The following is a 24641-nucleotide window of genomic DNA, read 5'->3' as shown; positions in this document are numbered from 1 at the left end:
TCACCCTATGCAAACAGTTTGTGCAAGAAGCCCTGGGCTCAGCCTCTCCCTGGGGTGGAGCACCACCAGCACACACAGGGACACGCTGCCCTCGCCAGCCTCTCCCAGCTATCCCCCCCCCCCCCCCCATCCTCCAAAGACTGGCACAATTTAGCCTGCCGTTCCCCGGGATGTCTGCAGTCCTGCACAAGCTCTGTTCCCGCAGTTTACCCGACGGATGCACGCAGGATCTGGCCTGCCTGCTCTTCATTTGCAGCCTGGGGCACCAGCTTGCAGCAGTCGCTGTTTTCTCCCCGGAGTTTTAGGGCCCCTGGAGCCAGGAGGATGTTTGTCCCCATCCTCCCTACAGCCAATGCTGTAGCACGACACCCAAAAAGACCAGGGGAGCGTGACACTCCTCTGGAGGTGGCTGCAAAACATTCAGATGTCAGGACAATCCCATCTGGCCGGTAGTATTGCTGGCAGCAACCTCCCCACAAGACGTAAGCTGCGTGGTTACCTGGCCTCCTGCTTTCCACCCTTTGCAACAAGGCCACTACCTTCAAATCCTCAACTTACTGAGATCGCATAAGGATTTGGTCGCATTGAGCCACTATGCACCTTCCTGGGCCACGGCTTCGGCAGGATGCAAATCAGCAATCACTGCCATCGAGGCAGCAGAGCTGCTCCAGTTCTGTGGAAGAGCAGCCATGAGCTGGTCTCCACCTCTCAGCGGGCACCACCGCATCTCGGCACAACTGCACATCTGAGCAGGCAACATGGGTCATGTTATCCTGCCTGCCCTGCCGGTCCCGGCTCCAAACACCCATCCTTTACATCAGGGATGGGCATTCGATGTCCCTATACCTCTGCGCTCTAAGCACGGCTCACACCTTGGCAAGCTCACCCTGAGGTGCTGCCCCACCGACACGCCAGAAAAAGACCAAAATGCATTTATTATTTTGCACCCAGTAACCGTCAGCTCACGCTCTGTGGCTGCTAAGCCCGAGGGACCCGCAAAAAGCCCTGATGCAGGGAGGAGGCACAGCTCCCCTCCTTCATTTAAATCCCCTGAAATGCTGCACATTCGGCGTTTTCATCCCTGCCCCTACCCCAGCTGCTTCCCGGGGAGGTTCGGGGGGGTGGAGGGAGGCAACAGGCTGGATCCCAACCGGTGGCTGCTATCAATCACCCCTCAGCACCCCAGGACCGCTGGATTCACACCAGCCCAGCCTCCTGCTCTGCAACCACAGCAGCTGCTGCAAGCACAGAGTCAGAGATGAGAAAAAACAGCAAAGAGGATGGGGGGGGGGGGAACCCCAACCCTTGGAGCAGGCAGGAAAGCCTAAAAAGATCTGCTTGGACCTGGGGAGGGCCAAGCCCTGCATTCCTTGCTCGGTCTCCTTTGTGTCCGTCCCCCCCCCAAGATAACCCCGCTGATCAGCCTACGATTAAAAACAAGGTTTCCTTGAGCAGCAATGAAATATCTTTTGTTTTTTTCTCTTTTTTTTTTTTTTTTTTGGAGGGGAGGGTGGTAGGCTGCGTTCCTGGGAAAGGATGGGGGCTGCCTCCCAAGCTCCGACCCACGCCTCCCATCCGGCCCTGAATAAAAATAATAAAGAAAAAAACCAAAAAAAAAACAAACAAAAAAACCCCCCAAACACAAAAACAAGCGGCTCCGGGGGAAGAAAGGTTGGAAAAGGGAAAAACATGCCGTTCCCGACATCTCCACCAGCTCCTGCCCCTCGCATCGCGGCGGCGGAGGGGCCCTGGTCTGTTGGCAGCGTGCGGATTGGCGGGGGGGGGGGGGGGGGGGGAGGTGGGAAAGGGAGCCCAGTTTGGTGTTACTGGGCAGACTTGGGAGATTTTGGGGGGATGGAGGGAGGGAAGGGGGGGGGGGGACGACGACGAGGACAGACACACAACACGCGCCTGCGTCGGGAGGGGAGCGCGCACAGGGCTTGTTTTGTGATGCTGGATTCCAGTTCGCCTCCGCCGGCGCGCTGGGACACGGGTGTCAGCTGCTTTCTGTCGCACGCTGCTATTTGGGAGACGGCGATGGAGGGAGGGGGAAATGAGGATCGGGGGGGGGGAGGAGGTCCTCCTGGCGCTGGGTTACGCGGTACCCGCCTGAATGTCCCCATTGTGCTGGCGGGGAGGGGGCAGGAAGCGCTGCCATCGCCCCTCCGCACGCCTTGGCACCTCCCCGGCAGCCTGCCAGGACGGGGCGGGGGGGAAGGGGACGGGGACGGGACACCCCGGGAGATGGGCAGGGCTTGTGGCCCCAGGGGGGGATATTTGGAGGGAGGGAGGGAGGGAGGGGGGAAATAGGAGTGGGGGGGGGAAGAGGAGAAAACTAAAACCAAAACAAAAAAACCCACCCACTAAACAAGGTTTGGAAGTCGAAAATGTCACTGTGCAGAAAGGGGAGTGAAAGGAAAGGGGGAAAAAAAAAAACAAACCACAACCCATAGCCAGCCCCTTTGTCTGCTACACTTGGTCATTAAAAATGGCATTTTTCTCCAGGAGTGGTAAAAAAAAATAAAATAAAAATCCCCCCTGCCACTGCCCCAAAATGCTGATTTCATCCCAAAAGCTGGGTCTGTGCAGGTGGCTGACCTGGAATGGGGCTAAACCGATCCCAGCAGGATGGGGCGTTCAACCAGCCCCAAAGCCCACTGCTGACAGGTCCCTGGAGCCACCCCCACGCTCTACTGCTGGGTCTCTCCCCATTTCCCAGTCCCAGCCACCCAAACTGCCCCCTCTGCCTCCCAGCCTGCAGGATGGGTGCTGGGCAGGGGCATCCTGGGCACCTACACCCATGCCATCTATGTGCAGGTGTAGCCCAGCCAAAGAGCCTGGGTTCACCTGGACGATGTCTCCTCCATCACCCATGCAGGCAGAGAAACTCCAAAGCTGCTCAGCGCTCCCACGCAGCTTGAGAGCACAAAATTAAACCTGACAGCAGGAGACAAAACCTTAAATGGCAGCAGGAAAGGATTATTTTTTTTTTCTCTTTTCCTTAAAATGTGTGAAGGCCAATTGATTTCTCTAGGCCAGAGCCCAAGAGAAAAAGTAAAATCCTCTCCCAGCTCCCTGTGCCAGATGCCTGCTCCATCCTCCTGCGTGAGGGGCTAGGGTACCTCCGGACAAAGTCTGTGCTGTGCTGAAGGAAGGGTACAGGAGTCAAAGCTCAGTGCACGAAACCAAGGGGGAGTTTTGCCCCCCAAAGTTATCTTTTATTTTTTCTAAGATTGTTAAGGTATGTTGGAGTAACATTTTGAAGAGCATCTACATGGCTTCCGGGCCCTGGTGCCATGTCAAGCGGTAACATGGGCTGGTAGGACCCTTGTGTTGGCCTTTGAGTGACAAGTTGTGGGGCTGGCACCCATTCAGCTTTTTATATTTCTTAATTCTGCATGCTCAGTAGTGTGCAAACCAGAAAGTCCATCACCTTGTCCTAAGCGAAGGGAATACAAATAGGTGGGCACCATGGAAGCGAGCGGGACTCGCTCTGTGCAAATGACAGGGGAACCCATCCTGCTTCCATTTTCCTGGTGCTTATTACATGACATTTGCATTAATTAATGGACCTTGACATCAGCAGGAGCAGACACTCATTCATTAGAGTAGAACCTGCAGTTACAGCACTGGTGGGGAACACCACACATGAAACAACGTGCTTGTTTGTCCAGAGCCCAGCACACCATAGGCAAGTACATGGAAGGCAACTTCCACCTGGGAGAGACCAACCAGAGCCCACCACATCCCCCCGAGGGGGTATCTCACCCTCCAAGGACTTTTCTTACCCATGCCACCATGGTAAACACGCAGGTCCGCTGCAGGTCCGCCTTGGCCACTCGGCAGTGGGGCACCTTCCTGGTGGCCATCGGAGAAAGATAAAGTAGGTGACAGCAGCTTGCAGCTTGGAGGCCAGTCTGGAAGATGCAGCCCTGGGCATCTCTGAAAGCCAAGCAAAGGCCAAGACAAAAGCATTTGGAGAGCTGCGCTCATTAGAGAAGTGGATGAGGTGTTTTTCACTTGCGTGATGTGAGCTTCTATTCACAGTTCCTCATTAGGACTCAAAAGACCTGTGGACCTATCCCAACATTTGGTTGGCAGTATCTGTGCTCCTATCAGCTTGCAATTGTCCATTGGGCAGGTCACTTTTGAGGGAAAAAAAAAATTAAAAGCCCATGCAATTATAAACCAGGTCCTTCCTTGTGTTCAGCCTCAGCTCAGTGGACAGTCTCCTAGGGTGACCCAAGACACTGACCTGGGCCTTCTGCCCTCTTCCCATTCACTCCACAGTCTGGCCAAGGCCAATACCAAGGGATTTTAATTAAAACCTCTTTCCAGCCACAGTGGTGGGCATTTCGTTAATTGCAGAACAGACAGCCTCTCAGCGAAACGAATGACTGTCCGGTTGGCCAGTGTACCCTTTCCAAGCTAAAGGTTGGGAACATTAGCACCAAGAACAACAACAGTCTTTCATAGGAAGGACACATACAAAACAGAAGGTGAACCGTCTCCATCGTCATTAGGAAGCAAAAAGGAGAAGAACATTTTCTTCTGCTGGGTGGGGGTGGAAACCAGGCTCAGAGCCTGTCTCTGCCATGTTGAAAAAACAAGATGGCAGAAGGACAACCACATCTGGCCCTCACACCTATTTCACCCTTGAAGCGACCAGGATGGTGGTCCTATCTTATATGTTGTTGCTCCTCAAACTCAAAGACCTTGTGTTTTATACTGCTGAGCTTCATATTGTTGTTGTTGCTCCTGTCTTCTAGGTCATCCAATTCTCTTTTAAAAACACCTCCTTTATACCACTGACATTCCCCAGCTCTGCCTCATCCACACATGCCAACATTGCTCTTCTACTTTTTTTGGGTCGTTCACAGAAATACGAAACAAGAAAGGCCTGGAGAGCTCCAGGGGAAACCTCTCCTTCTGCCTGACACTTCCCCTTGCAACATCAACCATGGCCACTACATGTGCACTCAGACCAGACCTATCTTCATCCCACTCCCCAACCACATACAGATCATTTTGTTCTTCAAAATCCACTGCAGAGCTTGCAGCCTTCCCTTAAGGATAACAATTCGTCTTCTCTGGTGCAGTCCAACCATCTGCAGCAAGGGCAGGCATCCTCTGCATCAGAAGACAGGCTTTGGTGGGCATGTCAGAGATTAAACCTTCCAGCTATGGCATTTCTCTATCTGAACAGAAACTGGAGGTAGACTTGAGCTGTGTTGGTTGATGCAACACCCAGCTCCTACAGCATGGAGCTGCGTGCAGAAGACCTGCACCACCCTCATGGTAACATCGCTCACCGTAACAGCCTACCTGGGCTGAACACCGCCCAGGTGCCAAATCCACTTCCCCCAAGCTGTCCCCTCATTAGGCTGATTATAATTACCTGCCAACCTAATCGCACCCTTTCCTTCGGGAGAAGCAAGCTCAGGGATGCTGCTCCTACAGAGCGGCAGAGATTTGGCAGCGTGCTGGGAAGCCACTGGTAATGAGAGAGATATTTTTATGACCTATACTGAGTGCCTTAAACCATGAGAGTGGAGCTTAGCATGCAAAAAGCTGTGGTGTGTATCTAAAGCATGCTGCTCATGCTCCTCAAGATTAAACATCATCATTAGCACAATTCACTTGGCAGAGAGGAAAACCCCACCTTCTGCCTTCATGCTCCGCAAGGGCTGTAGCTTCAAATGTGACATGATTTCGAGGGTATCGTGGTCGGTTTGCTTGCCAGAGTTTAAGCCTGGCTTTGCCTACAGGGGGTAGCACAGAAAAATGACATGTTCTTTAGTGGCGGCACAAAAAAAAAAAAAAATCACCTTGAAGATTAAAATACTCCCCTCTCCCCCCTCCATTTCTAAGCATTGCATATGCTTCAAGAAGCCATATCTTGGTCTTTCTGCCCTAAAATCATGGCCAGCTTTCCCCTGGAAAACAATCCGAGTGTATTTGTAGTTGAAGGGTGTCGACCAGAGAATGAAAACAAGCTGGTAAGGAAAGTTTTCACTTTCAAACGCTACAGCTTTGCTGTTTGGAAACTTTCTCTATTGCATGTTCTCCTTCCCAGCCAATTCACATTTTCGTTTCAATCTTTGCAGCCCCAGCCAGGCACTTCTGCGCGGAGCTGTTGTTAGCGTGTCATGGATAGCAACACATACCTAAGGGAAGGAGTCAACGTTTGCTGGAAACAGGCCTGGCTGAACTCCCTTTCCCCCTCCCTAATCCAAATGGCCCCCAGCTTTGGAAAACTTTGCCTCCAACTCTGCACTCGCTTGGCCCCAACGGCTATAAATAGTCGGAACAAAACCTCCCGGGCCAAATGCCCTGAGTGTTTAGAAAGCTTTGATCCCGCGCTGCTTTTTGAGAGCTCGGGCCTTTTCAGCTCGTGCAGCTTGAGCCCATATTGCCGCTCAAAGCGGGGCCAGGGAGGGCCGACCGCCGGGCTGGGAAGTGGGAGGGTGACGAGCCCTGTGTGCGCCCCACGTGCGGACTCTCCTCGCCTCTCCTGTGGCCAACCAGCATCAGTGTGAGAGCAGAGGATGGGGTGCCGAATTGGAGCCGTGATACCCTCCTGGAGTCCACGGAGCTCCCCGAGGAGAGCAGTCCCTTGGCCGGAGCCGGCAAGCAAACCCTCCTCCAAGCCCCTGGCTGCAGTGTTTGCTTTCTGTCCCTGTTTTCCTGCGGATTCAGGGTGCTTTGCTTCCCACTCCCTCTGGGTGTGCCTGGCTCTTGTGCCTTGGCACCGCTCGCCTTGGCCAGAGACGGAAGCGGAAAGACACAAACATCAGGGGGGGAAAAAAGAAACAAACCCAAAACAACAAACCAAAAACCAGAAAAAGGGCTGCTCTTGCAGTATTTCCAACCCATCAAGCCCAGAGTGGGAATCCTATGAGCAAGCCGGCTTTCACAAAACCCCAGGCCAAGAGGTTTGGATAAGCGGCCCCAGGGTTTGCATCTCCCCCCGCCATCATCCAGATCCCAATGGTTTCGGAGAAGCACAGCCCATCCCTGCTGCACGCCGGCACTTGCAGGGGTGCTTAGCACCCACAAACCGGGGCATGCTGCTCCTCAAGCCTCCCCTGCCCAAGGCTGGTGTGGCTGCACGGGGAGGTAGCCCCACACACCTCCCCAGCCGTCACCGACCTCAGCCCTCCTTACAGCTCCAGCCACCAGCTTGTTCTTCCCATCTGGGCACAAGAAAGACATCCTGAAGGCCATTCCAGCCTGGCTTTCCAAGGCTCAGCGCTGGGGCTCAGGGCAGCTTGGGATAACTCACCAGTGGCACCTTGGAGAAGAAGGGACCTTGCCACCCACCACGGCCGGCAGGACAGAGGTGCAGCACCAAACCATCCTCCCTTCAGGTTGCTTTAGCAGCCATAGCGTTTCCTAGGAGTTTTGCTGCAGCCTCACGCTTGGCCAATGCTTTTCCCCAACCAAGTGACTTCAAGGTGGTTACAGGACACTTTGCTCCGGAGCAAACCCCACTTGAAGCTCTTGGAAATGTTTCAAAGCCCAGCAGTGAGCGTTTGCTCCCTGCCTTCTCACCTTGCTCGGCAGCAGGCTGGCAGTGGTGAAATCGCGGATCTGTGGAAATTCAGGGGAGCTGGCACGGGCTTGGGCTGGTACGTCTCTGGGGGGGCAGCTTAGCTAATACTGCATTGGGAAAGGGCTGTGGTCAGCCCCATCACCCTCTGTCACTGGCATCTGTCTCATCCTCTAGCACCGGGTCAAGACAGCCTGGAAATTACTCCTTAGGGGAAGTTATAAACAAAGCAGCTCAGCTTTAAGGCAGCAGTGAAACCCCATGCACAGAGACTATTGCAGAGAGAAGACCAGCGTTCAACCACCCTTCTCACCCTGCTGCAGCCCATAGTGCACCAGATGGAGCTCGGTCCCACTGCCTGGGATAGTACCTTGTGGGGTAACCCCCTTGCAGGTGTCCAGCCTGGAGCCATTTTATGGAGCACCCACCCTCAGCACTCCGAGGCCACGGGACTTGCCGCCTGAGCCCTGCCAGGGAGCTTTGCCCCCTTTTTCCTGCCTGCTGCTCACCAATGCCATGGGGCAACCTTCACCCAGGGTGGGGTGGGCTCCCATCACCTTCCTGCATCCCACGCTGAGGCACCCCGGATGGGGTGGCTGCTCCCCAGGGAGCCCACGAGGTTTGGCAGCACACTGCCTCGGAGGCGAGGGCTGGCTCGGGGCTTTGTTTTATGTCCTGTTTATCCTGCCGAGAGAAACAGAGGAGTTCAGTGTGCAGGAATCTCGCGCCCTCGCCCCGCTCCCCCACCGCATGAAAGCTGCTGAGCAAACAGGAGAAAATCAAAGGCGATTGCGCCCCGCTGGCAGCCCGCTGGGTTTCCGCACCGCCGGCCCCGCTGCCAGCGCTTACATAAGCTGCCGGCTCGGCCCGGCACTGCGCTTGGGGCTTTTTTTCTTGTAAACCAAGCAGCTGCCCCAGCAAAGCCTCTCTGGGACACTGTAGCTGAGCTGCCCCCTCTGCTCGTCGTGGAAGACCCCTCTCCTGCCTCCTTGCCAGCCTGTTGCGTTCCCCTCCTGCATCGAATAAGATATAAGACCCAGGCTGCCCCTCGATATGCAACCATGCTACATTCAGCTGGTCGTTGGCATGGCAGGGCATGGGTGGTGGGTGACAGCCAAGCCAGGCTGTCCCCATGGCATTCCACGGTCCCCAGACTCAATCCAACACCATGAGCTGCCATCATCCCATCCCATCCCATCCCATCCCATCCCATCCCATCCCATCCCATCCCATCCCATCCCATCCCATCCCAAGCATTGGGGCATGTTACCTTCTCCTGCTGGAAAAAGAAGATGCTTCAGCCCAAATCTGAGCTCTGTAACATCAGACCTCACTTCTCTCTGCTTTGCATCAAAGGGGCAGTCACAAGAGGCTCAGCACCAGTGGCATGAGTGCATGTCCTCTCCACCAAGCACAGCCTGAAGCACCAGGGCAAACTGTCCCTGCTTTCTGTAAGGGTGTCTCGATCCTGTCACCTTTGGCTGTCAAGTAGTTCTCAGGGGTAAGGGCATCCCCAAATACCTGCCCTGCACGGGCTATGAGGACTCATTTCCCCATCTCTCCTGGTCATGACCTCTCAGCAGAACAGGAATGAAAACGCTGCAGACTTAAAAGCACCCAGGAAAGAATATTAAATCCTCTGTGTATATGGCCCTCGTCATCAGGCATGGCCTCACCTTCCCCTCCAACACAAGGTTATTCTCTGGTTTGGCTAGGTGACAGCTGCCAGAGGAGGACAAGGAAGAACAATGTCAGCCTACCTTCTCTTTTCATCTCTACGCCTTTTTTTCTCTCTTTGCGTGCCTTTCAAGGAAGAAAGCAAAGTTTCATGCTTTGAGAATCAGTGTGTGGGCAGAGGTGGCTCTCAAGGACCCTATGCCCCCACCCACCCACCCACCCGCCCACCCAAGTGCCCCCTGCCCTGTGGGGTACCCCGGGAAGAGCTCCCCAGACCATTGCTTCAGCAGCTCCATCCAGCACCACCTAGACCTGCCATCCATCAGTCTTCAGCTATCATCCTCTACCACGCAACAGTATTCTTACTTCCTACTCCGTTTGTTAATTTCTGATTAAAAGCAATAAAAAAAGTATCAAAACGCCATTTTCCTGGGTTTCACCATCATTCAAACCTAACAGCATGGCAGCCCTGTTTACCTGAGCCCTCAGTAGGGAACTCCTCACTTTCCAGCATGCACAGCAGAGGGATTAGATCAAATTAACTCACACTTGGAGCTGCGGCAGGATCAGGCAAATCCTGGCTTGGCTATCTCTCTTTAGACTACATCTTGCAAACAGAAGGGCTGGAAACAATTTTGCTTTAATTGCTTTTTAAAATGCAGCCAGCAGATGGTTTGGTAACCCAAATTCATGACTCTTTCCACAGCTCTGGGCTGCTGGCTCGGAAACCAAACCCAAGAACGACCCAGGTAGCGAGGGATCGATCCATCCTGCCTGCTTTACTGAAGTGCAGGCCACGATGCTCGAGACAGGACTGACCAGGGTGGCCAAGAGGGACACCTCGAGGCTGCCGGGCCATCGGCTGCCTTTGTTGCATGTCCTGTCTGCAATCCTCAGCCACCAGCGGAAAGTTGTCTCTATTTCTGGTTGTTGGTCTGAGCTCAAAAACTAGCCAAATGGCGCTTTGGCAGCCCAGGGCTGACAGGGACGTTAAGCAGGCTGGTCTCTGGTCCCAAGTATTATTTTTGCTTGGAGGGGCTCTAGGCAACGGGTTGGCTGCTCCTGAAGAGCACTTGCTCAGCATAGGGCAGCCGGAAATAAGGGACAATTTGCAAGTGTCAGGGCTACCACACTCAGAAACACCCCAGTAAGCCTGGAGAGCCCATGAGTATACAACATGGTCTGCAGCTTCCCTGGAGAGCACGGCATGGTCTCTCCAGGGCATGGGGGGCCATGCCTGGACCACGCATCCCTTTGTCACTTGGTCCTTGGGCGCTGTTCCCATGGTGCCATGCCTGAGCAGCATCCTAGCTGCTCCTGAAATGCTCATGGGTTAGGTGAGCAGAGCCCTTTTCTTGCTGGCTCTCATCCTGACCTGCTGTGTGACTTCCAGTAGTCCCTTCACCTCTCCTTCTCCCTGGAAGTCACAGGATTGCTGGGCCGGTGTCCGCGATGTCTCCATGCCCATCAAACCGGGAAGAGGGACTGACAGGGCTCCACACTGCTTGCACATCTGTGCACTACAGGAGGTTATTAATACATCCACGCTGACTCTCCTGACCCGAGTGGTTTACTCTTCACATGTAGTCCCCACCTCTTCATGAACAGCTACGCGCTCAGCATCTCACAGCGCCCAGCTGCAGAGCTCTGCCCCAAAACTGGCCACATCAGAGCGTGGAGGAATTAAGGCTGTCCCGAGAACCTTTGCAAATGCGTCGTGAAGCAGGCTTGTTTTTCTGTTACAAAGTAATTCGAAATTCTTGGAAGGCAATCAGGAAAGTACAAAGTATTCCAGCTCAGGACAGCCTGGGACTCATTCCTTAGAGGCACAATGGTTGTTTACTCAATCCCTCATACATTAATATCTAAAAATTCATGAGTTCAATTGTAAACAAGAAGTACTGGCTTTACAGTGTTGTCTATTTAACAATAGTGGTTCCAGCCTGAATGCTGATTTTGTTGTTATCTTTCTTCTAATCTTGCTATCAGAGGGTCAAGATCTTGCAAAATTATGGGAAATATTTCAAGCCCATTTATTTCTGGTTTTGAAATGCATCCCTCTGAAACCCAAGGCCAAAGAAAGACTATTTCAAATCAACATCGAAGAGTACAGGCAGGGAGAAGAGCTGTTTGTGCCAGCACTGTCCTCTGGCTCAAGAACAAATGAAGAAAAAGCCGGCCACAGATACATTTGTGCTGGAAATCTGTGGAAGATTCCTAACAATTGAGAGGGAAGGTCCCCAAGGCAGTCTCCTAAGGGGACCAGTGGACATAAAATAACCCAAACCCAACCTGTTTCCAAGACAAAGCACAATCGGCTTCTGGAAGCACTTGTACCAACGGGTTGCCTGTGGCGAGCAGAGGTCTCATCTGCATTCATCAGCCCGAGGACCCTAAGCCAAACAGCCCAGGACTCTTCCCAACACTTCATCTGAGGAAAGCCTCTGAAACTACATCCCGATGCCAAGCTGGCATGCCCAGCCCCCTCTCCCAGAGGGAGCTGTGGGGGATGAGGGTGGAGCGCCTGCAGGATGGACATAGTCCAGAGCTCATTGGAGCTCACCTCCCCTTCCATCTTTGCTGACTGGCACTGCACAGGCCCTTCTCATGTCAGATCTGTGCAGCCTCGAGCTCCCCAGCTGGTCTCACTTACAGACCTCTCTCCCTTTTGGGTCTGATGCTTGCCAGAGGGAGTAAGCTGAGACCGTGGCTGTGGGTTCACCAGAACATCCACGGCTGGGATGGTGGCATTTCCGGGCTCCTTTACAGTCCTACATAAACATACTGCTGTTTCAAGCATTATCGCGCTAGGGAACATGGTTTTAGCTCATCTTTCTCGTCTCTCCTGAGCAACATCTACTTGTTTAGGTAGCCCAAACAAGATGAGATCCATCCCTCTTTCTTGCAGGGTGAGAACAGATCAGCCAGCTCCACCCCGCTGCTTTCTCACACTTGTGCAGAGCTCACACACCTCCACACAAGCCCTTGCTCCAAGTGGGTGAGGAGCAACAAGTCAGAGAGTACTTTCACGGGTGATTAGGGCTGTTTGTGAAACCCCAGTTGCTTCTTCTGGGGACAGAGCCACAGGCCATGAAGCAGCAGACTGCATGTTAATCTCATGGAAGCCGTGCAAGAGGAGGAGCAAGGTTCCTTGAGCAGGAGGTTCACATATCTTTATCTTTGCTGCTGTCAAAGGGCAATAGCTGAGACTGCAGCGTCTTGGAAAGCGTCCATGCAAGCTATCTTCCAAGGATATCAACAAGTCTGGAAAATCCCCTTCACTCTCTTGATAAAGGTTTCAGTGAACAAATGAACTCCAAGGCAGGTTCCCAGGGAACAATAACCTCTACTGGCTAGAAATACATCAGCTCACATTTGAGTGAAGCCTTTGGCTTGCTCAAACCACAGGTACTGTCTGGAGGTACGCAAGCCTGCTCAGTTGAACCACTGTTTCAGCTGTAACTTCTGCCCTGCAGAAACCAGACAGACAGGTGGGGTTTATGGGGTGATCATCCAATTGCTGCCAAATCCCTATCCAAGGACAAGAACTCTCAGGCAAGCCCAGATTTCAACCAGTGAAGAAACTGGAAAGGAAACACTCTGTGATTCAATCACTCTCCCTTCCTGCCCCATGAAAGCCAGCAGGACACACCATCCGAGAAAGTCCACGAACCCTTGATCTTTACTGCTGCCTCTTTAGCCAGAGACCTCCACTGAGTAGAAGTCACTACTACATCAAAACCTGCAGTGCTACAGCAGTGTGAAAGGTAACATCTGGCTCCCTGTTCACTCCAGTGAGCAGCTACTTCATGGACATCACGGGAGCTCCTCTTTTGGACATTTATCTCTATGTTTGCACTTAAATAGTCTCATTGGAAGAGTCTGAAGCCTGTCTCCAAACACTGGCCCCTAGCCCTCCTCACTAAGGAGGACACGATCTACACCAAATCCAGCTGGGACCATGTTGATGCCACTCAGGCCGATAAATGATAAATGTCCTGATGAAAAAATCCAGCAGACTGCCTCAGGCTGTGGTGAGAAAGGCTCCTTCTGCTCCCTGCATGGGCTGGAGGCACCATCCTGCACGCTGTGGGCAGGGTGGGAGCTCCTCCCTGACCTCCTGCAGTGACCACAGCAGAGCACAAAGCCAAACTGCTTTTACGGCTTTGCCTGCCCAGATCCCCGGCTCTCGCCCATCCTGCCGGTCAGCCAGTCCGCCCCAGAAGGCAGATCCGTGTTTGTCTTGGATGACCTCCTGCCAGACCAGAGCTTTCCACAGCACGGCTCTTCGGCGCTGCTGGAGAGCGGATTTCCTGCCGTTTGATCTAAATTTGCCTGTCATTTCACAAAGTGCCTCCTGGTTTCCTTCATCAGCCCTGATCTTTCCATCAGGGAGGCAGCCCCGCAGCCCAGGGCTCTTTGGCAGGGAGCTGAGGGAGAGGCCTGGTGGTCAGACAGCAATTACTGCTGGTCCATGCCTCCTCCGGCGCCGGAGCTGGAGGGGTGGAGAGGACCTTCCCTCCCTTCCCAGGCGGATCAAGCGTGGACGTGCAGTGCCCTCTGCCGATCCAGCCACCGAGGGAGATGCAGAAAGGAGCAGCACACAGGACTCGGCGGCTTTGCAAACCTCTGAATCCCCAGCCAAGCTTCCAGACTCCCCAGCCAAGCTTCCAGCCTCCCTGCCAGCTCTTCGCAGGCAAGGCAGAGAAAGGACCTTTCTCTCTACTGAGAAATTGCCATTAATTACAGCTCTTGGAGCAGCTGCTTGAGAAACCAAGCTGGTAAAAGAGGCTCAGGTGGTCCCATCAGCCAACTTCACACCTGCAGGTTACAGCTACCTAAAGAAAGCAGGACATCTTCACTACCCTCTGCACTCCCACCCACCAGGCTTAAGCAATGCTCTCTTTCCCCATGCAATGAGGAGGGGGAGCGCCTGGCAAGACAGGCGGAGCATGAAGGGACAACGAGCCAGTGTGGGGGACAAGATAATGTTCCCTTTCCCCTTGATGAGAGGCTCCCTTTCCCAAGAGAAATGTGCTGCTTTATCTTGAAATAGTAGAGGGAAGCAGCCACACGGGGAGGATAGACTGGTGGCTCAAACTCTCTCGGGGAGCCTTACCAAGAACCGCACGGATCAGGTGTGAAGAGGAGAAATTGCCTCTACCAGGACCTCTGTGAATTACCGCTCTCGCTACAGAACCCTTCCTGGGAACACAAAAATAGATGTTAATTAACCAAAAGCCCGTAAAAGTCCCTTGCAATGTTCCTGCTCGCAGGACTGCAGACAAGGTTAGCTGTAGCCCAGCATCATTAGCTGCAAGTCCACTACTAGTGGATTTAGTGGCTGTGATGAGTGTTAGGTGTGCGAGTGCCTCTGCTGAGCTCTTCTGAACCAGCCAGGGGAACTGCAGAGCGAGGGCAGCTTCCTGCTCCAAACTTGGGCAGGAAGAGCATCTCAACTGTTTTGGCTGGAGTTTGTAGAGCCCTGCTGAGGCCCTGCAGGTGTGATGGTCCCAGGTTGCTTCAGCGCAGAGGAAGCCGAGAGCTTGGCACAGCCCCCAGACCACCCTGGATCCCCACCATGGCACTGGAGCAAACCTGGAGTTGCTCCCGAGGCAGCGTCCAGCCATGGGGCTGGCAAGACACCCACAGCCTGAGGCAGCTCATGTTGGAAGAAACCACTTTGTTTTTCTTTTCCTCCACCCTGTCAAACCCTCTCCCATTCATTTGACGGTGAAGAACCTCAAGTGAGGTTTAAAGGCCACAATGCAGGCAGCAAAGTCCACTCCTAGTTAATAAGATTCCCTTTAAGAGATAAGGTCTATTGGCATCCGGAGAATGATGGAGGTTTATAACGCTGGCAAAAATCTGACTCCCAGCAGGTTTATGTGGCATAGGCAACGTCCAGTTAGACAGTCATCTCCTGGTCTTGGACTGAAATCTACTCTTTTCCCTGACTGCAAAGATTGCATATTCCTTATCTCCTGCAGGGGAAGGTCACCACTAATATGCAATACATTCAAGTTTTGATTGCTTTTTCTTCTCCATTATTTTTTCCAGGACTTACAGGTCATTGGGACACCAAGCAAGTGGAGAAGGATCCGACTTCATTTTGATCTTGGTTCCAAGGCAGGGTTTCCTTCCTCCCCATTTCTAGCCACAGCTTTTCTAGCACTGCCAGTCCCCTCCTCTGGGTACTTGCATCCCCTCACTGCCATCGGCCTCTGCTTATTACATACCACACTTACCATCCTCTTGCACAGAGAAGACCTCTGCACCTTCTCACTGTGCCTCGGTCTCCTTGGTGCTCCTCCAGCTGAGACAAGCACCTCAGCTAAGGGCTAACATGAGAAGTCACGTCTCTCCTGTAAACCAAAGCATAGTTTCAGAGGGGAGGAGCACATGAAACCACACACAGCATCAGTGCAGAACCTAGCTTGAAAACTCAGTGCCTCTCTCAGGACCTCTCACTCAGTCTGATTTCTCTCTCACAAGCATCATTTGTGGTGTTTCGTGGATGTATCAGCCCAGGACACTCCTCCTTCCCCCAAAATGCAGCCAATGCTGCAGCAGAGCCTGGCTGCTGTCTAACAGGTGACAACAATGCCACGCTTTAGGTAAATGCAAAAAGAAAACAGACCCACACAAAGTCTCCCAAAGGGAAGACATTAGGCTCAGGCCACACAGACTTGATGTCTTTTAGCATAAAACCTTAGTTTTTTTAAGGAGCATCCCCAAACCAGCACCTCCTAAGGTGTCCACATCCTTCAGCACGGAGCCGAGGGTGGGAGTGTTGGTTGACAGTCGGCTGAATATGAGTCGGCAGTGTGCCCAGGTGGCCAAGAAGGCCAACAGCATCCTGGCCTGTATCAGGAACAGTGTGGGGCCAGCAGGACTAGGGAAGTGATCATCCCCCTGTGCTTGGCACTGGTAAGGCCCCACCTCGAGTACTGTGTTCAGTTTGGGGCCACTCACTACAAGAACAGAGGTGTTGGAGCGTGTCCAGAGAAGGGCAACGAAGCTGGTGAGGGGTCTGGAGCGCAAGTCTTATGAGGACTGGTTTGAGGGAACTGGGGTTGTTTAGCCTGGAGAAAAGGAGGCTCAGCAGAGACTTGATCACTCTCTACAACTACCCAAAAGGAGGTTGTGGAGGGGTGGGGGACGACAACTTCTCACTAGTAACAAGCGATAGGACAAGAGGAAACGGCCTCAAGTTATGCCAGGGTAGGTTTAGGATGGATATTAGAAAAAAGTTAAGCATTGGAACAAGCTGCCCAGGGACGTGGTGGAATCACTGTCCCTGGAGGTATTTATAAGACGGGTAGACGTGGTGCTGAGGGACATGGTTTAGTGGTGGTTTTGGCAGTGTTAGGTTCATGGCTGAACCTGATGATCTTCAAGGTCCCTTCCAATGTAGAGAATTCTACGATTCTATGATTTAGCTGAGAGCTGGTGACAGGGGCACCAGGAGGACCCATCCCTGTGTCCATGACCTGCACGCCCTTTTGCCAAACCTCACCTCTGGCCCTGGCATGCTGAGAGTGCACAGCCAGTATCTCTGTATTGCACCTAATCAGGAGATACCCGGCCGTGACAACCACCACCCCTCTGCGCACGGTATCTTCTTGTTATCTCACACCCGCTGTAAAGTGCTGGCAGGAGAAATGCTGAATCAGGAACGCTCAGCTGGACGAAATTAATTTGTTTTTTAGCAGTGGTATGGCCCTGTGCCGATTCAAAGCATTCCTGCTCAGGGAGCAGATGACAACTCTGGTAAGTGCAGTTCAGTGCTCTGCTCCCAGGGGAATAGCTTGGTCCCAAACCAAGATGACACGTGCTGGAGCCGGGCAATGGGGAGGCCAAGGAGACCCACAGTACACCTTCTGACAACTCAAAATTATTTCTCAGCGCCTTCTGGCGTCTCCTTCACAGGCCCACGATGAGGCGCCCCGGCTGCTGACATTACTTGCAGTGGCAGCACCAAGGAGCTCCTGCCTGCACCCAGGGCTGACGCCCTGTTTTCTGTGTCACTGACACAGTCACCAGCACATTGTTGGGGAAGTCAGCAAAACCCGTGGCCACTCCTCAGAAGCCTGCCCCGAGCAGGCAAACAGCTCCCGTTTCCCTGAGCTCAGCAGCCCTGCCTGATAAAGGATGGGATGGAGCCGCTCGGAGAAAAGGAGAAGAAAACGCTTTCAGCGCTGGCTCTCCTCCCATCAGATAGAGCGCACACAGCCACATGAAGTCCCTGAGGAATGGCTCTGGGACAACCCTATGGCCCTGGGACGGGGCCAAGCCAGACAGGGATGGCTGCAAGGCACAGCCCGGCTTTTCATCCCGCTGCAGATCTGCGGGGCACGGGAGCAGTCCCTGAGCACAGGGAGATGTTGCCATCCAAGCACCCCAGCCTGCTGCCCCCTGAAAATGAGCGCTGGCACCGGGGTGAGTTGGGGAGAGGAGGCATGACATCCTGCTGAAGCTCACGTCCCGGCCACACAAAGCCTTTACCAAGGTTCAGCTGTGGGAGCAGCTTCACCCCACTGCTAAAAATGACAGCCGACCAGCTCCATAGTGTCTCCAGTACCTGTTCACAGGCGTGCTCCCTGCCTCAGTTTCCCCAGTTGTCAAAATCATACACCCTTCCAAGGCCTGGCAAAAGGCAGTCTGGGCTATTTTACTTCTTGGGGCTACTCCAACTGTGACCTGCCTGGTGCAGGCAGCCCCACAGCAGCCTCTGCCAGGCAGGACCGGAGGGCAGCAGGCAGAAAGGGGTGCCCCTGCCTGTCCCCTCGCTCACCTCTCCCGCCTGGGTGGCCACGGAGAGCAGGGAGCCGAGCTAGCCCGGGGCCGAGGAGCACCTCTACCAGGCACCCAGTGATACTTGAAACTTTCTAGCTTCTGCTAAAGAAGCTGGACCCACTGCCAAGGAGGTCACTTTGCTCCCTGTCCCCAAGCTGTCGGCACAGCAAGCATCTACCTGCATCCCTGCCTGATGCCTCCTTGCCTGCGGTTGTCGCAGGGAGACATTGCCATCTGCTGCCTGCTGCTCGGCAGGACACGCCAGCCTGCCTCTGCCACCCAGGCCTGGCCCTCCTCCATCCCAGCTTGTAGGGGACTGTCCCTGCGGGGACCCTCCAGCACCGAGTGTCACAGGCGCTGGGAGAGCTCCCAAGCCACCACCTCCACACGGAGCCACCTTTCACTGGTGTCCCACTGGCACCAAAGCCTGTGGGCAGCACAGAGCTCACAGCTCCAGCCCAGCAGCAAGGAGCGCACGGCAGCTGTGCGTCGGTCCCATCAAGCACCTCCAGGTCTACCCTACTCAAGGGCTGTGTACATGGCTGGTACGCTCGCTTGTGGCTAAGGAACATGCAACCACACAGCAGCATGGGGCCGGCAGAACAGTGTCCCAAACTCGGGCCATGTCCCCTGCCAAAAGTCTGGCTTTGTAAGCAGCAGCCTCACTGCTCTGAGCTGCCACGGAGCAAGACCCCGGCACCAAGCGCTGCTCTCGGCCCTGCTGGTGACTCACCCACTGAACGGGAACACACACTCTGCCTTGAGTTCATCATTTGGAAACACAAAGATGTTATTTTTTAACAGCCATACCAAGAGACATCCATTTATTTTAAACTTTAAAGCACCTACGTATTGCTGCTACAGCTTAAGATAGAAGATGCCATCAAAGGGAGGAGAACGGTGGTAATTATCTGCTGTTCAGGAGTTTATCCTTTAGAAAAGGAATTGGGTTTCCAGCTATACTTGTTAAATGCTTCTAAGCTGATCTTTTCTAAGAGGCTATGGAGGTTATAATTGAGATTACCCACCTGAGACAGGAGATTTCCAGAAGCAGGCCTGGGTTTATGGGTCACTGTCATGGTTTCAGTTGGGGTAGAGTTAAATTTTTTACTAGCAGCTGGTGTAATGCTATGTTTTGAATTTTGGATGGGAATAGTGTGATACTGCACTGGTGGTTTTGATTGTTGCTAAGCTCTCAAGGCGTTTTCTGCCCCTCATATTGCCCTGCCAGCGAGCAGGCTGGGAGGGCACAAGAATTTGTGAGGAAACACAGCTGGGACAGCTGACCCCAAATGACAAAAGGACTTTTCCATACCATATGATGTCATGCTCAGTATATAAAGCTGGGGGAAGAAGGAAGGGGAAGATGTTTGGAGTTATGGCGTTTGTCTTCCCAAGTAACTATTACATGCAATGGAGCTCTGCTATCCTGGAGATGGCTGAACACCTGCCTGCCCATGGGAAGCAGTGAATTAATTCCTTGACTTGCTTTGCTTGCACGTGCAGCTTTTGCTCTACCTATTAAACTGTCTTTATCTCAACCCACAAGTTTTTTCTTACTTTTACTCTTCCGATTGCTAGACCACTCTCCATTGTCTTTGAAAGGTCATGGAGAACAGGAGAGCTGCCTGAGGACTGGAGGAAGGCTGACATCACTCCAATCTTCAAAAAAGGCAAGAAGGAGGACCCAGGGAACTACAGACCAGTTAGTCTCACCTCTGTCCCTGGGAAGGTAATGGAGCGACTCATTCTGGATGTCATCTCCAAACACATTGAGGAACAGGAAGTTATTGGAAGCGGTCAACATGGATTTACCAAGGGTAAATCGTGCTTGACCAATCTGATAGCTTTCTATGATGTTATAACTGGTTGGCTGGATGAGGGGAGAGTCGTAGATGTCATCTACCTTGACTTTAGCAAGGCTTTTGACACTGTCTCCCATAACATCCTCATTAGGAAGCTGAGGAAGTATGGGCTAGATGAGGTGACAGTGAGGTGGATTGAGAGTTGGCTGCGGGACAGAACTCAGAGGGTTGTGATCAGCGGCACAGAGTCTAGTTGGAGGCCTGTAACCAGTGGTGTCCCCCAGGGGTCAATACTCGGTCCAATTTTGTTTAATATATTCATTAATGACCTGGATGAGGGGACAGAGTGTATCCTCAGCAAGTTTGCTGATGATACCAAACTGGGTGGGGTGGCTGACACCCCAGAGGGCTGTGCTGCCATCCAGCGTGACCTGGACAGGCTGGAGAGCTGGGCAGAGAAGAACCTAATGAGGTTCAACAAAAGCAAGTGCAAGGTCCTGCACCTGGGGAGGAAGAATGCTAGGCACCAGTACAGGTTAGGGGCGGACCTGCTGGGAAGTAGCTCTGAGGAGAAGGATCTGGGGGTCGTGGTAGACAGTAAATTATCCATGGCCCAGCAATGTGCCTTTGTTGCCAAAAAGGCCAATGGAATCCTGGGCTGCATAGGGAAGAGTGTGGCCAGTAGGTCAAGGGAGGTCATTCTCCCCTTCTACTCTGCACTGGTGAGGCCACAACTGGAATACTGTGTCCAGTTTTGGGCTCCCCAGTTCAAGAGGGACAGAGAACTGCTGGAGCGAGTCCAGCGAAGGGCAACTAAGATGATTAAGGGATTGGAGCATCTGCCTTATGAGGAAAGGCTGAGAGAGCTGGGACTCTTTAGCCTGGAGAAGAGAAGGCTGAGGGGAGACCTTATTATGGCGTACAAGTATCTAAAGGGTGGGTTGAAGGAGGATGCAGCCAGGCTCTTTTCAATGGTTCCCAGTGACAGGACGAGGGGTAATGGGCACAAGTTAGAACACAGGAAGTTCCGTTCAAATACATGGAAACACTTCTTTATGGTGAGGGTGACAGAGCACTGGCACAGGCTGCCCAGGGAGGCTGTGGAGTCCCCTTCTCTGGAGATTTTCAAGACCCGCCTGGATGCAGTCCTGAGTAATGTGCTCTAGGCAATCCTGCTTTAGCAGGGGAGTTGGACTAGATGATCTCTAGAGGTCCCTTCCAACTCTGAAAATTCCGTGATTCCGTGATTCTCTCCCCCATCCAAAATGGGGGCAGCGAGCAAGCAGTTCTAGCTGCTGTCTGGGGTTAAGCCATGACAATCACCAACACAGACTAAGGCTGACAGTTGCCCTGATCTTTGAGAGGGACAGGGTCAAGGAAGATGGCATGGTAACACATTGCTGGGGGTCACTGCAGGCAAAAACCAAAGGAGAAATGTGGCTTCCCCTTCCCACTTGGTTACGTGATGGTGGGGGCTATCCCTGAAGCCTGGCTGAAAGTTAACAAGAGGCATCACACAATACGACCTCTGCAGGGGTCTAGATGACTTCTTACATGAACTTACAAGCACAACAGCGCTTCTGTAGGAAACAGCGTACAACATTATTTCTTACATGCACAGGTGGAGAATGCTGGGGGGAGCGGGTACCAACGTTATGTGCTGCACAATGCAAGAGGGGGAAGGTGTACAGCGGGCTTTGTGCAATTGCTCTTGTGGGAGGTACAAAAGAGTTGGATGCAAGGGATTGCTAAACTTTATCTGGAATAGCAGTGAAGGCTGAGAAGAGCTCTAATGTGAATGAACGAGACCCTCATTATCAATTCCTTCTTTATATTTGAACAGCGATTGGATCCACTGAAGTGGGATCTGCGAAAATACAGGCTGCTTGAGGAACAGCCAAGCCCAGCAGGTCCAGAAGGCTAAGGGCTCTGTTTTGGAATTCAGTGGTAGGATCTGAGACAACCAAGTGCTGAGCAATACACTCAAGAAAGAACAGTTATCCAAGATCCCCTGGACCAAGAGGGCTTGCTTTGTAGGTCAGCAGCCATGGCAGAAGTTGGAAGCAAGAAAGGACCTCGGACAGAGCAGGAGTGTCAGTACCAGAATAGTCATAAAAAAATAAATATCTATTTTCAAGGTGTTTCTCCATCTCCAAACAAGAGAAACTGCTTTTTTCCCCCGTTATCAACAGTGAGCACAGATCTAACAAGCGCATCTGCCACCTCCGCTTTAGGGCTGCAGTGAGTTATCGCAAGAGATTGATAATGCTCATAGTCCAGGATGCTGAGATTAAGTCACGTTTCTGAGCTCACACTGCTCACCCTCTGCACCCTAAAGGGTGCAAAAAGGCACAGCCAAACCAGCACAGGACCACCAACCTGACTGCGGCCTGTGAGATCTGAGGGAAGCTGAGAGCCAGTGTCCTTTGTCCCCCCTCTGTCCTGGACAAACCGTCTGGACACATGCTGGCTGCTGGACAAGCCACGTGGCTAATGCACCTTGGTGCTCATGTGCACGTGGCCATGAGGAAGAGTGTGAATGAGTGAAGTCAGACTTGTCCGAGAGCAAAATCACATTCCCCTCCTGTCAGGTCTGGCACTGAGAGGTGCTGTGCCGTTGCTAAATGCTGAAGTATTATTTCCCACATTTTCCGCCCACGTGGCCTCAGACACACGGTCTACCCAGCAGCTGCCCCCGGACCCCAGTCTTCCCAGTTCCTGGCACCTGGATGTGCCACAGCCCCAGTACAGTTGTGGCACAGACCCCCAGGAGCTGGCCTTGGGCATCCCCATAAAGCAGGGATATCAGTACCAAAAGAACTCAGGAGAGCTGCTCCAGCTGCTTCATCTTGATGGCCCATGGGGCTGAGAGACTCCTGAGGAGGGTACCCCCTCCTCTGGGGCTGTAATTTGGGTTCCTGTCTGCCTTTATGCCCCTAACAGCTCCTGCAACAGGCCTGGGAGCAGTCAGGACGGGGTACTCTTTGGGTCCCCCACCATGATTGCCTCTCCATGGGCGTGCAATACAGTGTTTATCCCATAACCTCACACCGGTAACCAGGGAAAATACCAGGCAGATCTCAGATCAGTCCGGGGACTGCAAGGAAGAAGGGAGGACTTCCCAAAGAAAAATAAAAAAGAATGCACTTACCTGCATGCTGTAGATTTTGTGACATCTTTTTCTTAAATCACCGTTTTCTCACCCAGGTTTTGCGACTTGGTGCTTTCCGAGTATACGACATCTTACGAGGCTTTTTCTTGACTGCATCTTCAGCACAGAGCTCTGCTGCAGTGAGAAACCAGCCCAAGAGAACACATTACTTACGGATCTGAGCAGGGAGGACAGTTTGTTTGTTGTCTTTTTCCCTGACAACATTTATCCCCTATCTCAAGAGTCTGAAGGGGAAAGTAACGTTCATCAAAATTACCTTTTTATTCCGCAGTATTTCTGTTTCTTCCAGGTTGGCCATAGCAGCATGCCTGACCTGGGCAAAGAAAGAGCTGAGCGTGGGGAAGGACCCCCAAATACCCCAAAACACCCAGCATGGCTGGAGGGGGGACCAGCAATGTCAGGGTCACCATGGGACCACGCCAGCCTAGCACTACTTTTGGCAACCTGTGTTAGAGAGCGAGCTCCGGCCCTGCTCCTTACTCTTTGTGTAGTTTGCGAACAGGCCTCAGCAGGCCCCAGGGATGATGCTCTTCTGGTGGTAATGAGCTGAACCTGCCTCCAACCTCTGCAGATCTCTTCCCATGACTTTCTCTTGCCCTCTGGTTTTTAAACCATCCCCGGCTTGCGTTCAGTGACAGCTTCCCTACGGGTTCAAGTCCTACCACTATTCCCCATCCCAAGCTAAACCCCTCTGCTTCACAGAGATGCTGCCAGGACCCAGTGAATTCTTTTTTGCTGGTATGGTGTGGTTTGCTCCAGTGCAACAGAAGGCTACATGGGAAGGAGCATGGGAATAAAACTATTGGGAGGAGGATTTCAGACTACTGGGAGCAGGGATGCTAATGCATGGAGAATGCTGTTTGGGAAGCCAGTTCATTTATGTTACATCCCCACAATAAAGACTGGTTTCAGCCCCTAGGAGAGCACCAGTGCCCTGCTGAAGCAGCCTGCTCACAGGTGCTCACGTACACTGTCACTCAGCAGCGACCTCGTGGCCCAGTTGGCTCTTGACTTCAGAGAGAAACGGGTTTGCATGTCTCTTGTTTCCTGTGGGCGCAAGATTAATTCCTTTGAGTTATTGCATCTACAGCGGTCTCTGAGACACATGCTGTCATTTACGGCATGCAAGTTGGCCAAGAGAGGAAAACCAAAGTAACGAGCACCTGGGGAGCAGGCAGCGGGATGGTAATGGCTTTGTCACACGTCCACCTGGTGAGCGGTACTGTGCTTTGGACCATCTTCAAGATGCTCTGAGTGCAGCCTGGGGTAACTACCCCTTCCTACGTGCTCCCACAGTTTCTGAAAGCAGGATCCCATATCAGCAGTGATTATTTGCATGTGCAAAGCCCTGATCAGCAGTGCAGGGCTGAAGACCGCTCTACGGCGTTTTTGTTGAAATACCGCCTGTTGCCAGGACTTTGGGGGGTTTCATTTCTTTTTCTCATTGCCAAGACCATCTTCCCTTTGTAGCTGTCTTTGGGATTCAAAGGAACAGTCCTGCACATAGTAAAGATCCTGCATAGAGTGAAAAAGAAAATCAGCTGCAAAAAATACGGTAGCTGTGACACACAATGCGGGCCTGGGGGCAGGAGGCAGAATCATGATGCAAGATGGGGACATAAGCTTGAACTGGTCT

At 52.8% G+C, this 24641-nt stretch overlaps 2 long non-coding RNA genes across 3 annotated transcripts; both read right to left on the bottom strand.

Annotated features, from left to right (window-relative positions):
• Nucleotides 1-3240: 3240 nt before the first annotated feature.
• LOC309672982 lies at nucleotides 3241-8886 on the bottom strand. 2 transcript variants are annotated; one of them, XR_014269277.1, is made up of 5 exons: nucleotides 8823-8886; nucleotides 8062-8236; nucleotides 5663-5762; nucleotides 3789-3942; nucleotides 3241-3439 (listed from the first exon to the last, which is right to left on the bottom strand). It is a non-coding gene; the product is annotated as an uncharacterized lncRNA (long non-coding RNA). The 2 variants fall into 2 exon arrangements; XR_014269278.1 differs by lacking the exon at nucleotides 5663-5762.
• Nucleotides 8887-23099: 14213 nt separating this feature from the next.
• LOC309672981 lies at nucleotides 23100-24045 on the bottom strand. Its single transcript, XR_014269276.1, has 3 exons — nucleotides 23975-24045; nucleotides 23262-23318; nucleotides 23100-23119 (listed from the first exon to the last, which is right to left on the bottom strand). It is a non-coding gene; the product is annotated as an uncharacterized lncRNA (long non-coding RNA).
• Between the last annotated feature and the right edge of the window lie 596 nt (nucleotides 24046-24641).

This window comes from Vanellus vanellus (assembly GCF_965231255.1).
Source record: "Vanellus vanellus genome assembly, chromosome: 5".
Taxonomy (NCBI): Eukaryota; Metazoa; Chordata; class Aves; order Charadriiformes; family Charadriidae; genus Vanellus; species Vanellus vanellus.
The sequence above is the reverse complement of the archived record's forward strand: the minus strand, read 5'-3'. Positions and strand labels throughout refer to the sequence as shown.